At 38.3% G+C, this 17,050-nt stretch overlaps 1 long non-coding RNA gene across 1 annotated transcript; it reads left to right on the forward strand.

Moving 5' to 3' along the window:
* Positions 1 to 14,677: 14,677 nt before the first annotated feature.
* On the forward strand, positions 14,678 to 15,948 carry LOC149570639 (uncharacterized). The gene is made up of 3 exons (XR_016362988.1): positions 14,678 to 14,818; positions 15,028 to 15,173; positions 15,342 to 15,948. It is a non-coding gene; the product is annotated as an uncharacterized LOC149570639 (long non-coding RNA).
* Positions 15,949 to 17,050: the final 1,102 nt, after the last annotated feature.

Raw genomic sequence — 17,050 nt, forward strand, 5'->3', positions numbered from 1 at the left:
CTACTTTATCCTTAAATTACAGAGAATTCAAAACAATGTTACTGCACCTAGTTTGCATAAACTCGAAAAAATTTCATAGAGATGGAAGACAATAAGCAACTTTGTGATAGCTAGTTAATTACTAAGTACTAGATCTATAAAATACCTAAATTTAAATCACTGTCAAGTTAAAGATATCCTCATAGAAATTACCGCAAACTACAACTTTCTCTATAGTGAATACTAAGCATTTTAATACATCTCTGAGTATTTAATGTCTGCGAGTATCATAAGATTTATTTTGACCTTAGAGATATTGCATTTACAGCTGCTGAGAAAGGTAATAACAAAAAATAAAACAGCGCAAATTGAGCTTTGTACGGCCAAGAAATTAACATTTATCACAAGCCTAATCCGAAGTTAAGGAATTAAGACTATCTTAATATCAATAGGAACCTGAAGCATCCGAGATCACAAAATACACAAAATTTAATCCAACTATCCTTTATAATATATTTCATTAGTATTATCACACCAATTTTCAGCAAAGTGTTTATCACCAATTTACAAACCAAACATTTATGTATATCACACCTATTTACAGCCCATACGTTTATAATTAAACCCGAAGGACAAGCATCTTAGCTATATTAAGTGTATTATCAAAACCGCTACCATACCCACTAAAGGACTTCTATAGAACTATATTTAACCAGAGAAGCTAGCATCTAACTAGCCGCGCCCTTTCCTCCCTTCCAAAAAACATAAATCACATCTGCCATGTCGTTTGGGTGCTCCACTTGGAAATTGGGAGGAAATTCATAGTCGTGTTTCACCTTGCTTGATATTCCTGCATTTGGAGTACTGAATTCCAGATCATCCAGATTGTCGAAAGACATCCCCTGCTTGATGTAGGCGTTGAAGTAGTGCAGATAGTTGAGAAGCCAATCTTTATTATCCTCAATAATAATCCCTCGCCAGCGAAGGAGAAAATGCAAGTTGGCCTCCATTTTGGGCCATTCTCTATAGAAGGCTAGATTTTCCCAGATGATTAGGGACTGGCGGCGAGGAGCAGTGGTCAAGTCCGGATGCCCTAAAGGAAGACTCATATACCTCTCAGGGAGGGGAATCCTATATTTTTGCATCGATGCTAAACACGTCTTATTCCAGACCCTTTCTCCATGACGGGACAAATAGATCACAACAGAGCCTGTCAATGTCATTCGCCTCTACTTTAGTTCTTACCAAACATCTGATAAAGGACCCTATAATGTCACTATTGGTCCTCCAAGTGTATTGGTAATCAAACACTCCCTCTCCCAGAGCTCTACAGATAGCAAAACACATCATAACATCCACCGGATATAGAATAAGGCTCCACCTTTCTGGTTTCACCGACCCACAAAAGGCCATCGTTCGACTTTCAGAGGTGTGGAATAGATAAATGTTGGATTCCATGCTTAAACCGGGAAATTGGGGATAGAAATCTCAAACGAGCTCTCCTATAAATAACGAGGGGAAACTTCTAGACGCAATCATGAGATATACAATCTCAAAAACACCTTTATGAAATATCCAAAGCTAGCCCCTTACTAACGAGGAGAGAATTGACTCCATCTGCTCCTAAATTTGCTAGCTGATTCGCCATAGAATTACCTTCCCTGTATATGTGACAGATCCTATACTCTTCCAATTTATCCAATAGGGAGAGAATTACTTCTAAATTAGAATTAAGGACCCAGTTGGGGGTGGATCTTTTTCTAACAGCATTAAAGATGATTTGAGAGTTGCCTTCAATGATAACTTTGGATAAATTAAGCTTTAGGCATAGCCGAATCCCTTGATGAAGAGCCTCCAGTTCTGCTATATTATTAGAGGAGGGTTGGATAGGCATCACTTTTTTAGCTATCCAAGATCCTGCCTCATTTTTTATAATACAACCAATGCCAACTATACCTGGATTGCCACGCGCAGCTCCATCGAAGTTCAGTTTGACCCATCCAATTGGCGGCAGCTCCCATTTGCAAATTTTCCTAGCCTCAATACTTTTCTTCATGTAGATCAGAGGGGGGTTAATCAGGTTAGACCAGCACTTCTTCATAAGGCCATCCCAATCTGAAAAGGAACCTTCCTCTAACCTTGATTTACTTAAGTGGGAGTTGACCAATTCTACAATACTAGTTTCAATTTTGACAATGAGTTCTACTAGTTCAAGTTCCAGGTTCTGAAAAATACGTTGATTCCTTTCCTTCCAGATTTCTCACATAATGATAGAAGGGGAAATGTTCCACAACTTACTATAGACACCCTTAACTATTTTCGTGGGCCAACCAAAGAGCAAATCAGCCAATGAATTTGGAAAAGGTATAGACCAGCCCAGCATCCACCTGAGCCATTCCCAACAAATTTGAGAGTAGGTACAATTAAACAAGAGATGGTCAGCATTTTCAATATTACAATGGCAAAGGGTACATCTGGATGGACCCTGAAAACCAAGAATGTATAGTCTATCCATCGTTAGGATCCTCTTTTGAATAGCTAGCCAAAGATAGAAGCCAGCTTTTGGGAGACGAGAGGAATCCCAACATAGTTGTGATGGGATATCCACAGACTCTGTTTGTTGAACTTTGACAATGGCCCTATAACCATTGCTGACAGTATATTGCCCATCATTGGAAGCAACCCAAATTAGTGTATCCTCTCTGTTAGTTTGTTTAATTTTTCTACCTTCCAATAGCTTATCAAAGCTTACAGTAATTTCGTCTTCAAAACCTAGTCCTTTGAGCGATTCTCAAGACCATTTTGGAGAACCTTCCAAATCTTTCAGAATCTTGTAGTCTTTAAATTTATTGCCCCAAAGGGTCGTTAACTTATTTTTGAGGGTCGGGTTATTAAATTGGAGAGAGAGAGAGAGAGGGGGTTTACCATCCCAGGAATCCTCCCAAAATAGTGCTTCTTGATCCGTACCTATATCCCAAGTTAGAAATTTACAAATCAGACTATGACATCTTATCATGAAGTTCCAACATTCTAATCCTTTGGGAGGAGAAACAACTCTAAAAATTGAAAGCGGATCCTCTGTGATGAGATATTTATTATAGAGTATCTTAGCCCATTTACGATTATATTCATTATACATGAGCCAAATAAGTTTCGCTCCTAAAGCTTCATTTTGCCATTGAAGGTTTTTGACCCCTAAACCCCCTAATTCTTTATGATTATAGATATGCTCCCACTTGATGAGAGCCCACTTATTAACTCCATCCCTATCGTTCCATAGAAAATTTCTCATCTTGGATTCAAATTTCTTTAGATTCTACTTAGAAAGAGGGAGGCAAGAAAGCAGGTAAGTAGGAATGGTTGAAAGAATTGCATTAATCTTAGTACATTTGACTACCTTAGTTAACCATTTGTCCTTCCACGAACCTAACTTGGAATCTAATTTCCCTAGAGTGTCATCCCAAATCTTACCTGACTTAGTTCCTTTCTCTAAGGCTGTACCAAGATACTTGCAGGGGAAGGTTCCTTTCTTAAAACCCATGATCCTACAAATTTTTACCTCGATTTCTATCTTGGTGTTAATAAAGAAAATTTTGGATTTGTGGTTGTTGACCTTTTGTCCCGAGGCTTCCATATATAAATTAATAATGCTTTTAAGATATCGAGCTTCTACAATCGTACTTCTCCCTGGCAGAATGGTGTCATCAGCAAACTGTTGGTGGGTTATATTAGGTAAATTTTTAGAGACTGTTATACCTGATATCCACTGGTTGTTGTATGCGTCCTGAACCGCTCTTCCAAAGGCTTCCGCCATAATAATGAACAGAGAGGGGGATAGAGGGTCCCCTTGTCTAATTCCTCTAGAGACATCAAAAAAACCTTTTGGAGTTCCGTTGATGAGAACCAAAATTTTAGGTGTGGAAAGAAATTTGAAGATTAGATTAATCCATTGGTGTGAGAACCCAAAAGCTTCTAACGTTTTACATAGGAACCTCCAATCTACCATATCATATGCTTTCTGAATATCTAATTTCATGAGCATACATGCTTCCTTATTGAGCCTTGCAGAATGGATAGTTTCTTGAGTGGTGATGATACCATCTAGAATGGATCTGCCCGGCATGAAACCAGTTTGTTCCTCCAAAATAATCTTAGGGAGGATCTTTTTGAGTCTGTTCGCTATAATCTTGGAGAAGATTTTATAGACTGTGTTGCATAAAGCAATTGGTCTATAATCTCCAGGAGAATCAGGGTCAGACTTCTTAGGGATCAATGCACTGAAAGAGTAATTAATTTCAGCAAGGAGAGAGCCTCCATTTCTGGATGCTTCGATTGCTTTCCAGAGGTCAACACCTATGATATCCCAGCACTTTTGGAAAAAGAATGCCTGGAATCCATCAGGACCCGGAGATTTTTCCGGATTCATGTTAAAAACCACATTCTTAACTTCTTCTAAGGTAATGGGTTTGATCAGATTAATGTTATCCTGATGATCCACAACTTTAGGAATGACTTTTAGAAGACTCATTTGCGTTGTGTAATTTGAACCTTTATGGTTATTTAATAAGTTTTTGAAATGAATAACAAAGGTGTCAACGATTTCTCTTGGTTTTTCAGTTGAAATTCCTTGTTGATTTTTGACACTCGTGATTCTGTTCTTTGCTCTGTTGTATATAGTGGAGTTATGAAAAAATTTAGTATTACGCTCACCTTCTGCCAACCATCTTTCTCTCGATTTCTGCCTCCAGAATGCTTCTTCTTTGGATAGAATGTCTTCTTGTTTGGCTAACAGTTCTTTTTCTAGGAGATAGCTCTTATTATCCATACCTTTACTAATTACTTCTGAGTTAAGTTCTTTAAGTTGGTTCTCTATATCCAATTTTTCTTTGAAAATGTTGTTAAATTGTTCTTTATTCCACCTAAGGATATGTTCCTTAAGCATTTTTAATTTGTTGACGAAGACAAACATTTTAGACCCTACGAAGCTCTCTTGGTCCCACCAGGATTTTACATTACTGAGAAAATTTGGATCTAGGAACCACATTTTCTCACATTTGAATGGGTTTCTGGCTAGTTTGAGGGGCTCTATGAATTCAAATCTAACTGGGAAATGATCTGATCCTGCTATCGGTAAAATAGAGGACAGAATGTTAAGATTATTAGAATCTAGTTCCCCTTTTATTATAAATCTATCGAGTTTCTCTGCTATGTAAGCAAAGTCCTTTCTTCTATTGTTCCATGTATAAATACCATTATTGGTGGGAATGTCAATAAGATTATGAATGGCACACCACTCTTTAAATATTTTAGATGCTTGCGATAGCACCTGAATACCACCGACTTTTTCGTTGAGGTCTAGGATGGTATTAAAGTCTCCTCCTAATAGAAAAAAATCATTATTTTGTCTATTCATGAATTGACCAATTTCTTCCCATACTAGTATTTTATCAGAATTACTAACTGGGCCATACACATTAATGATAATGAAATTGAGGTTTGATTTTAAACTTTGAACCTTATCGCTAATCCAATTATTAGAACTATTAAGGATATTAAAACTAACCTTTCTTGGGTCCCAGAGGATTCCTAAACCCCCTGATGCCCCTGAAGATTCCTGAAACGTGGAGTGCCATACTCCAAGCTTCCTGCTTAACTTATCTATTTCTATAGAATTTAATTTAGATTCTTGTATTAGAATAATATTCAAGTTTTAAAAATTCAGGATATTTTTTAATAACCTTTTTTTGCTAGGGGCGTTGAGACCTCTAGCATTCCAAGTAGTGATCTTCATACCTAATCAGGAAGGTACTTCCCCTTCCCATTGTGGAAGATTTGGTCAATCTTCTACTGTTCCTTGTTGAGGCCCTTTGCTTCTCTGAGTATCTTTAGAGATTTCCTCCCTCTTTTGCCCTTTACTTTGCCGCAATTTGGAGATTTTGGTCCTTCTTGAGACATGTATATACCTAGCTAATCCAAGTTATCTTCCCCTATCTGTACAATATCATTTTTTCCTGTTTGAGACTGTTCTTGGTCCTTTAGCTCAACTTTTGACAGAATTTGTTTAGCTAGATCTGATTGATAAGAGAGTGCTGAAGCTATATCTTCACTTTGAATTTTTAATATATCTCTTCGAAGATCTTCACCTGAGTAGTTTTCCCCTCCTAATTGGATAACCCTCTTTATGAGTTCTTCCTTCCGGATCATTGAGGATTCCTCAATGTTGTCAGGACAAAATACTTGGGCTAGTTCCTCAACAAGTTGTTCCAATTCCAGATTTTCTATCTCTGCTGTAACTGGTTCGGCATTTGAAGGTTTTGTAAAGTAGTCCTTGTTCAAAAATTCTTGAAATTCCTTGACTGGGGGTTCAGCTGCTGATACACTGGCTGTGTCTTCCTGGTGAAGACTATTGCTTGGAGTGAATGGAGAACTGTTGGAGTCTACCAAATTTTTTTTAATTTACCAGGGGACTCCACTTATTGTCTGTCTTCCAATGCAAATTTGATTGTGGAGATGATGGATCCTTATACAGCTCTATATTGCTACTTATCCCGCATGTGGTGAATAACATTAAATTTTCAAGCTCCTCTAATTGACTTCCTTGATTATCTTTTGGGGAGTCTGTTTGTTGCAGGACTAGATTAGGATCTTTACTTTTTAAACATTCTGGGCCCTTCTCATGGGCAGAGTCTATAATCCTCTTTTGGTCTATGGGATTGTCCTCTGACATTTCTTTCCTGTTTTCAGAATGCTCCTGACCCCGAGATGTCACTAATGATCTACCTTTGTTTTTCTTACTCTTGTTTGACCTTCCTTCCTTCTTTTTTTTCCTGTTGTCCACGATGGTGCTCAATAACCTGGGCCTGCTGAAAGAATTGACATCCTGATTGCCCTTGCTATCCTTTTCCTTGACAGCAGTCTCTTGGATGAATTCGTCCTTGTTGCTGATTAAATTCTTATCCGAAGGAGGGAAGTTGTCTTCTATATATTTTAAACTTTTTACTCTATCTTTGTGACACTTTGCCCTTTGTTTTGCCCTGTGATTTTCCTTGAAGGGAGATGAATCAAGCCAGTCTGATCCAACTCTTGTAAAGCATTCCTCATTTGTTTGATCTTCTTGGAGCATTTTCTGTTTTCTTCTTCTAAGTAAAGGAAGGGTCTTACCGAGATTCATTGTTACATCCATCATGTTGAAAGATTGACATCTCTCATCATCCAATTTGATGATATCCAAGATTTTCCCTTCATATTTAATAAACTCTAAATTGTATTTAGATCTGTTTGTGATAATTTTTAACTGTTTTGTCTTAGAGTCATTGACCTTGCCACTAATTAGAAGTTTCACATTATTACTAGTTTCATATGCTAAATCCACACCTATTAGATTTCCTATAGATCTGCCCTTTTTTAAAAAAATATTGATATTCTTTAATTCTGGGGGTAATGAATAAACAACATACCATGAAGGCATTGCGAAATCTAGATTATTTTCATTACAGTTAGGGATCCAGTCAAAAAAATGAACCGCATGGCCTTTGAACATACATTCAGAGTTGTTAATAAAATCTTTCTTAATTAAATCATCATAACAGCGAAGGAAGAGCATATTATCAAAAAATTTAGAGATACATACCTAGGTGCCACAGTAATCATCAAGCCAGTCGATCAATCTATGTAAATCCGAAGTAGGGCCATTCCAATAGGCGAATAGTCCTACCTCTTGGCATTCCACCCATTGTTCTTCACTGATTTGATCACTAATGATGAGAACCGTGTCGTCAAGGTCAGTTGGGGGGTGAGGAATAGGAGAGGAAAACTTAGGGTTAGGATGGTGGTTATCCTTAGCTCTTCGGTGCGGCGGAATGTAAGGTGGAGACATAGCTGTGGAGGAGCTGGACAGTAAAGGAGATTGCCAAGCTGTAATAAGAGGGAGGGGCGGATCCTCAATCCCTCGGCAAGGCAAGAAGCGGTTTTCCCTGGCATATTTTGTGGAGTTGAACATTTTGATTTGCTTGTCTAAACTTGTAACAGAGAAGATTTTGTTCTGGACAAGACATGATTTCCCTGTCGAGATATCCTTCTTCTCCAATTGCCATTCTGCCAGAGGTGCATAGATGTTAGAAGTGGGGATCGTCTCTGTAGTATGAGTGCCGAGGACTCCTGCCTTGCTCTGGTCATGAGGGAAGCACGGAGCCGAGCCAGACCAATCTATAGTCCGCTGGCGGAGCCCTGAGTTTTTAATCGCTTTGTTCGAATGGAAGGGCTTAGGGTTTTTTGTCGAGATTCTACTATTCACTATTTTCGTTGTTCGCTTTCTGCTCACCATTTTCTTTTTTATATTAGAATATAATGTTATGTTTAAAATAATCAAAATATTTAAACTTTATTATTAAAAAAAAAAAAAAAAAAAATTGAATCTTATTGGTTCAAGTAATATATTTTATAGATGAAAAGCGACATTACACATATGTACAGAATTATAGTATGTTCAGTATTTTATTTCTTCTAACCTATGTAAATAATGACGAGTATTTTCAGAATGTGATTCCTCTCTCAGTCCCACTATCAAGTTCCAGGATATACAAACATGCATAGGAAGTTGGGTTTTATAAAATCCCAAATGCAATGCTACTACATGTTAAGTCTACCAAAGCGAGGCCTATAAAACATGCCGAGGAGGCCATTTGTGTGGTTGGATTAATTTTTGGAGATACAAACGTGCCTTTGGTTAATTTAATTTATTTTACAAATCTGCACAAAATTCAGATCTTTCCTTACCACTAACCAAACCAAATGTAAAACCCTTAAATGAGTGGTTCGGCGTCGCTCAGCTCCCTACTTTGATGCTGATGAATGAGTAGTGTTCAAGCTCATTACTGAAACCATATTCTCTGCTAGCAGTGTACAGTTTCTAACCATCATAACCGATTTTCACTCTCTCTGGTATTATTCTACATCATATACCAACCTTGTCAGTAAAAATTTTGTTTTGCTTGAAAGTTTCTAAATGCTTATCAACAAATCTATTTTGTATCTTTTTTTTAACCAGGACATCTCATGAGTACACTTTTGCTAGAGGCATTTGTTAAACAGTTCGCTTGCCTTTTGCATGCTTCCACATTTTGTGCACTCGCAGTGTCGGGGTCCCTTGAGATGACATATTTCAGACATTTTGTCAAATAGTTTGCTTGCCTTCTCTATGATTCTACATTTTGTGCATACATCTAACAGGGAAATTACAATTATAACATTTGAAGGAAAAAATTCCTTCAAACCTTTCTCCTTCGATAAATAACTGTTACCTGTTCCAAAGCTCCCATTTTTTGCACTGAGGTAGGATGCTGGCATAGCTTGTGGAGTCTAGTATTACACTTGCCAATTGCATTTGATTGACAGTTAAGAAGGCCTTCTAAACAATTCTATTTTGTGTGCATCTTTCTATCATGAAATCCCATGACGCTAAATTTCTTTGAGGCATCCACTTAAATTGTTCACAAGAAAATACTTTACAAGCATTCCCCAAACTTCAACAACATGGTAACATCATGCCCTTTCTTTGGAGAATCAAGCATGCCTTAACGTAGGTTCGGAAAGCAGTTGTACAGGAAGATTTGTACAGTGGATGATTTTGCTCTGAATTATTTGCTCTAGAAGGAAAGAAATCAGGGAGAGACAATTTTGAGGGTATTAATTCACCAAGAAATGACATCCGCCACAGTCAAACATTCTTGTTTGTACCTTGTTATTCATCACCATTGTAAAGAAAACCTATGTACTGTGTGATTGCAACCATTGTTAAGAGAAATCTTGCGAGAATGAACAATCTGCCAAGAACTATGCACCAGATCCTGAACATGACAAAGGAGGTAAATAAGCTTAAAAGGCCTGCACATATCTGTGAGGGACATAAGTGGATGATGTTTATATGCATTTGTACACATTCCAGTTTTGCTGAATTCAAAATGCAACCTCTACAAAATACTAAAAGAGAATTATAGAAATTAGAACAAAGCATACCATTCAAGGGAGACCGCAAAAGCAGTGGCAGGGGAGATACTGGGGTCTCCTACTGAAGTGGCGAAATTGGAGAGAGTAGCCTAGTGGTCGCCCTATATGACTTAAAACCTCGATTTTAAAAAAAAAAACCTACCTGATATGCGCCTCCATATTAACCTTTTTGTCTTTTACCACAACAATGCATTGTTAAGGGTAGTTTTCCATACCCAGTACTGCCCCTCATCACAGGTCCCTTCTCCAACCATCAAATACATAAATCTCAGCAGTGTGACCAACAATGCAAACAATAGAACATGAATCAGCAGACTCAGACTCCTATGGCCCTTTCCCAAGCCATTCTAATTTTCCTTGGCCTCTATTTGAGCAACAGATTTTATTGTACCCCTCACCAAACCCATTTCTCAAACCCAATCCTACCACTATTTACACAAAATCCTAAATTCTATTTAGAGTTAGCAAAGGCGGCTTCAAGCGGCAATTTATGAGATGTTTTCATTTTTCATCATGTTAGTTGAGCCCAGTTGAAAATAGGTTAAGTCGGTCTGATCTTCCCATGTTTTGGACTAAATTCCTTCATTTATTACTTGTTGGCAAATTTTTAATTGGCAATATATTTTAAACGAGTAAGACATCTCACAAATGGATCAAAGTTCCTACATATAATAGTCTATCGACTAATAAATACTAGCACTTGTACCCGCAGGTCCAAGATTTTGCCGATTGTTTGGTTCGAGATTGTCTTCTCGAAGAATGATTGACAAAATGTAGCACAACAATTACACATGTATCTAATAAGTGGAATTTTTCCCTTCTTTTTTTTTGCTTGGAGAGATAATTCCTCCGCAATATTGCTAATGCTACTCTTTTAAACTGTTGTTTGTGTTGTCTTCATCCTTGTGTGAATAGGGAGTGGCCATGGTCCTTCTGTAATACAAATTCAACCACACAGATAACAAATTTGATCAAGATTCACACTAAAATAATTGGCACTTGAAGTATTTTGAAAATATGTAAACTCTGAATTTGTACAAAATCAAGATTCGTGATAAAACGAAAAGAGCTTGCGATTCGTGATGAAATATAAGGAGATTGAAATTTGATATAAAAAAGAACTTTTGTAGTTTTGTTTCTGGTATGAGATACGCTGAGGTCAAAAGCACCAAAGAAAGACGTCTGTAAGTTTTTAACTTAAAACTTCATCAGTGTTCACAAGCACTACATCAGATACAACATGTTGTTAGAGGCCATTTGTCTTCTTGGTGTGCTGGATGCTAACTTGGATAGTGCTTTGCATCTTTTCTTTGCTTTTGATTTTGCTCTTAGAGCTCAGGAGGTAGGCTGATTAATTCATTATTTGTTGGTCATGAGATTGAGACAACCTTGGTTGAGAGAGCTTTTCCTAGACTCGTTTTAATCATCAAGTGAACATGAATAGCACAACAAATGTAGAATATTAATATTGAATAGATTTTAAAAAACGAAATATAAGAGAGCAATTGAATTGCTTATAAGAATGGAAGTCAACATTTGTGGCATTTGCAGGTAAAGTCCACAATTTATCAGCCAAAGTAACAATTCGAAGACCAAGAAGAGGTAGCAACGTTAATCTAGCAAACATAATGGTTGTAGTTGTCCGTAACCCAACAACTATAAATAGTTGTTGAGGGCAGTCCTTTAGAATAGTAGCTGTAACTGGATAACAAGACAATCAACAGTAAACTTGAGGGCAACAGTGTAATAAACTGATTGTGGCCAGATTTGGAGCAGTTGGGGTACTGAAAAGGAGCAGGGGTGTCCCTATAAACAGTCTCCCGCAATGGAAACACAGGACCATTAAACTGTATAATGCCCACATTTGAACAAATTGCCATACTTGGAATACCTTTTAGCACAATCTAGAAGAACAAAACATGATTCATTGCGCTAATAAAATCCATTTTCAATATTTTTGTAAAACCCTCTTTGCACAGAACGCAGAAACTCTAAATGCCTAATGAATGAATTGGGAGAAGGGTCAGATGAACTTGTTGCTGTTTAATGGCATCGTGAAAGTTTGATGTAGCTTCGAGCACATTTTGCTAAGTCAGCATCATTGTGAAGATGAGACGACCATGAACATGGCGATGGTCATCCAGGCAGTCTGTGAGTGGGCCTGAAATACATCATCTTAAGCAAATTACCAGTCACCAACCATGTATATGAAGACTCATTTTCTGTGCAGCGCACTTAGCAACCACCCCAGTTCTGACATGCCACACCAATTACTCTATTGATACTACGGAGAACATCCCCTCCACCCATAGCTTCCGACTGCGATTCCATCAATTTCACATTCAATATACAAATGCAGAAGACGGAGAAGGAAGGAGGGGAAAAGACATTGAATGTCAAAGGCAGCAACAGTAAGCGGTGGAAGCCAGCTTCTCAATCGCTCGCCCCTTGTAAGAAGTTCCATAGTGTACATATGCCAGTTAAATTACCTGTAACAAAATGCGGATGATCAAATAGTAGTTGCTCTGTTAAGTTGAAAAGTGTGCCAGGAACATCCATTTTTAGGAAGCTCGTGGAACTGAACATTAGCAGATGTTCAATTCTTCATGGGTTAAGTCTTGAACATCTAGGTTGCCTGGAAAAAACTATAATTGAAAACTATTCTAATTTGAATACTCGGACCGGTAATTGGATCTTCCAAAACTTTGCGAACTGAGCATTATCTTTTGATGGAAGCTTCAGCTTGAGTTGCATCTGGTGGGTTTGAACTTCCTGAAGAGAGTAAGAATCGATTCATCTCTTAAGGTTGAATGTTTTGAGCTGGATGGATGTAAAAATCTGGAAACCATGTCAGGAGTGAACATTGATTTCCGAAAGATTAAAATGGTAAACGTTAGTGCCTGTCCTGAGCTTAGGGAACTGCCAGTTATTTGTGGTGCAAGTTGCCTCGAGACAATTACAATTAATGGATGTATGAAGCTCAATTCCATTGAGTTGACAGATTGTAGAAATTTGAGAAGATTATCTGGCAACTTTGATCTGGATAAATTGTCCATCAAGCATTGTCAAATGCTTGAAGAGTTGCCATGTTTTGAGCGTGTGACATGCCTTAAGGAGATTCAATAACTTGGCCAATGACTCTGAAGCTTCTTGAGTTGAATGCTAGTTGGGTGTTGCACATCTTAGCCGGCTAGAAAAATTAGCAATTGCAAGTCTGAAAAGGGTATCATGAATATATTTTCTCACCAAGCTTGTAGAATTGGAAATTGCTAAGTGTAAGGAGCTTGAGCTTGAGTTGTGTCTCTCAGGCATGACCTGTTTGAAGAAAATTGCTATTGCTAAATCAGAGAAGATGTAGATCATAACCTTGCCATCAACTCTCACTAAACTCACATTGGAAGGTTGCATAGAATTGAAAAAAGTAACAGGATTATCTGGTCTGAAAGAACTTGTAGAGCTGAATATAATAAATCCTCCCGAGCTTCAGGGTGATTTGCATCTTTTTGGATTGAACTGCATATATAAGACATATATTGTTGAATGCCGCAATATACACCACATGATACTACGAGCAACACTCAGGGAAGTCCAAGCACGGACGTGCAGAAATCTGCAAAAGATTGTAGGACTTGAAGAGCTTACAGAGCTCTATATTAGAGTGTGTCCGGAAGTTGAGGGAATTCCAAGCCTTGCCCGAGCTAGCCACTTCGAGAGGATTAACATTGTCTCGTGTGACAAGCTGCAAAACATAACAGTGTAACACTACCAATTAAACTCACGAAACTCACTGTCCAAAGTTGCAAACATTTGCAAAGGATTGCTGGAATGAATAATCATATAGAGCTGACAGAGCTATACATCAGAGAGTGTTTGGAGCTTGAGCAGTTACCAGTTATATGTAGTTCAAGTAGCCTGGAAAAGGTTGCAATTGATGGATGCGGAAAGCTCTTTTGACTCAAGGTAACTGGTTGTGGGGTCTTGAAAGGACTGTTGGGTAACTTTGCACAGTTGTGGATATGGGATTGTCCGGAGCTTCAAGATATGCCATGTTTTGCACATCTAACCTGCCTTCAGGAGATTCACATTATCAGGTATTTGCAAAGGATTGCAGGAATGAATAATCATATAGAGCTGACAGAGCTATACATCAGTGAGTGTTTGGAGCTTGAGGAGTTGCCAGTTATACGTAGTTCAAGTAGCCTGGAAAAGGTTGCAATTAATGGATGCGGAAAGCTCTTTTGCCTCAAGGTAACTGGTTGTGGGATCTTGAAAGGACTATTGGGTAACTTTGCACAGTTGTGGATATGGGATTGTCCGGAGCTTCAAGAGCTGCCATGTTTTGCACATCTAACCTGCCTTCAGGAGATTCACATTATCAGGTGCAAAGCTGCGAGAAATTACTTTTCCAACAACTCTGAACATTCTTCACTTGGATCACCTGTCTGCCCGGGTGATGGACTCCTGGCCGCTGATGTTGGATGCGAAGCACCTCTGTGTCCACTGTCTATCGGGTAATTACCACAATGGCAGCAGAAAAAAACCCGAACTGCTCAAATCTCCTCTGCATCTGTTGCTGCCCATGAGGCCCTGCCGGATAACGATCCCTCTGCAAGCACCTCGGTGTCAGGTCTGAGTTCCAACTTGAACCACCGCGTCTTCCTTTTCTGCCCTGAACACCACCGTGCTGCTTGCGATGGAGTTGTCAGGACACCAGTTTGCTTGCAGCGATGCAGCCATCCCGCCCTTCTCTATTGAAGTTGGGAAAACCTGTTCGCTGATGCACAGCGTGCTGTTTGTCGTGGCTAGTGATGGATCGCTAATCAAGGACCTACAAGTACGGGGCCGATCACTACGAGAGTCATAGGAAAACCTCTCAAATGCTTGGCAGAATAGATGAACAAATTGAGTTGAAATAGGGGAAAACTAATTATATTCTTACGATTCTCCTAAACATAGGAAGTAAAAAATGAAAAATCTTTGCAGGGGGTTTCCATGTCATGCTATGCGTGGTCTGATGTGCGATTTATTTATCTGTGCTTGCAGGCAAGCTGCGACTCTTGTTTTCTAGCTGCGGACAACCATTTAGGACAAAGCTGTTTCCCTTTGAGATCAAGTACTCCTACACTTCCTCTCCATTCTCCCGCCCTGTAGATGGTGCTGGTAAATCTTAGATGGAAGCTTCAAATTTGGTAAAAATTACTACAAATAACTGCTTAAATGCTTTCTAATTTTCAGTTTCTGTGATTTTTGTTTAGCAATATTTTTAGCGTACATCACTCTATATTGGAAGCATCACAATCATTTAGTCCATGTTTCGGAAATAAATATATGCCCGCTAAGTGTTGCAAAAATTCTAGGGGTTCTGAGAAATCTTATGAATTTCCCTAAGAAGACAAGTATTGGGCGTAGGAGGAAAATCATCTGGAACTGGGATGTAGCTGCTAATCATTATCTCTCTGGCTTATAGGCGATTGCAACTTTTCATGGCATCCACGTTGTTGTTTTGCATATGCAACTTCTCTCTGTCTCTGCAATCTAATTAACAAAATAAAACACTATTTGGAAATGTAATTTGAGCATGGGTAGTGGACTCCGTAATGGGTGTTATTGAATCAGGAGGAGTCAAAGCAATATCAACATCCATGATTCGGTCACAAGAAGATGCTTCAATATTTCCTGAAACTGTATCTAATTTCTCCTTAATAAAAGAGCAATTGGGTCCAGCTAGAATGTATCAGTTTGTTCAGATATGCTTATCCTTGCTATGTCTCCATCCAATGATGGTGGCCACGATTTTTTTCTGGACTGAATCCAGTGTACAGCTTCGTCCAGGACATGGCTGCTAAAAACTTTGGGTTAAAAAATCAGCCAGCCAAAAGTATTCTTTAAAAAAACAGGCCGTGAAACAGCACAGAAACTCATTTTGATTTATGAGTAGTTTACATGAATGGCTATTGCCATAAATTATCAATTTGTCTACATGGCCATCACATCATTCTGGCCTACTCTTGTTCACATATTGATAATTGTCCTTCTTGGTGCTTGAGATCTTGGGCTTGTTAGCTGTCAACATAATCTTACGAGTTTTTCAGTTAGGTGCTTTAGCATGCATATCTAGATCTGCACAATAGCATTATTGCAGCTTACAAATGAGGATTTCAATGTACGCAATTTTTGATTAGGCTTTAAAGTAGGAATGTTGTTCACAAGTACGTATAGGTGGGGTCTGCAGGGGTAATAGGTTGTAGCTTTTAATATTTAATGTGTTATTCTTGATCATCTGTATGCAACCATTTTCATACCACTTTCTTTTCATACAACCTGCTTTTCAAGGCAGTCAGGTATTTTAAAACCTTCTCATCTTAATGCAATGGATGTGAACCCTTTACAAGTGGCATCGCAGAAATATTTAAATGGGAAAAAGAGCATTTCAAATTATAACGAACGAGCCATAAATAAACTATTGCTTCCAGTTTGACAATCTCATAATTAGAGCTTCTGTACAAAAAACTGCAAACTTCATTCAAAACCATTAAGTTTTCAATGCGGGCTAATCAGGCAGTCCTAATCAATGGTGTTGTTGCTTCTTTAAATAGTGACCTGATTTTTGAAATCCTAAGTGGGCTGAACGATATCGTTCTTGCTAGTGCTGCATGTGACTGTAGTAACTTTTGAGAATTATCCAGAAAATAGGGCACTTGGGAGGCTGTTTGAAAAGTTTGATCCCTTCTTACTGTGGATCCCAAATATACTATACAGATTGCATAGTAATGAATGTTGAATAAAGTTATATTTTGAATAGATGTTTGTTACCAGTACTGTTTGAAAAGTTTGATCCCTTCTTATGGTGGATCCCAAATATACTATAAAAATTGCATAATGTAAGAATTTGGCTTAGGCCAGAATTCACCCAAGAACTAAAGAACTCAACACAAGCACACAGTAGACCAAAATAGACAGAGTATGATCAGAATGACGATATTCATTCAATAACTGGATTCAGAGTACACTAGGAGTGCCTGAATATAAAGGCCTTAGGAGAGCTTCTAGAATGCATAGAAGTCAG

This window comes from Cupressus sempervirens, chromosome 3 (genome assembly GCF_028749045.1).
Source record: "Cupressus sempervirens isolate cs-2001-9-10 chromosome 3, ASM2874904v1, whole genome shotgun sequence".
NCBI lineage: Eukaryota > Viridiplantae > Streptophyta > Pinopsida > Cupressales > Cupressaceae > Cupressus > Cupressus sempervirens.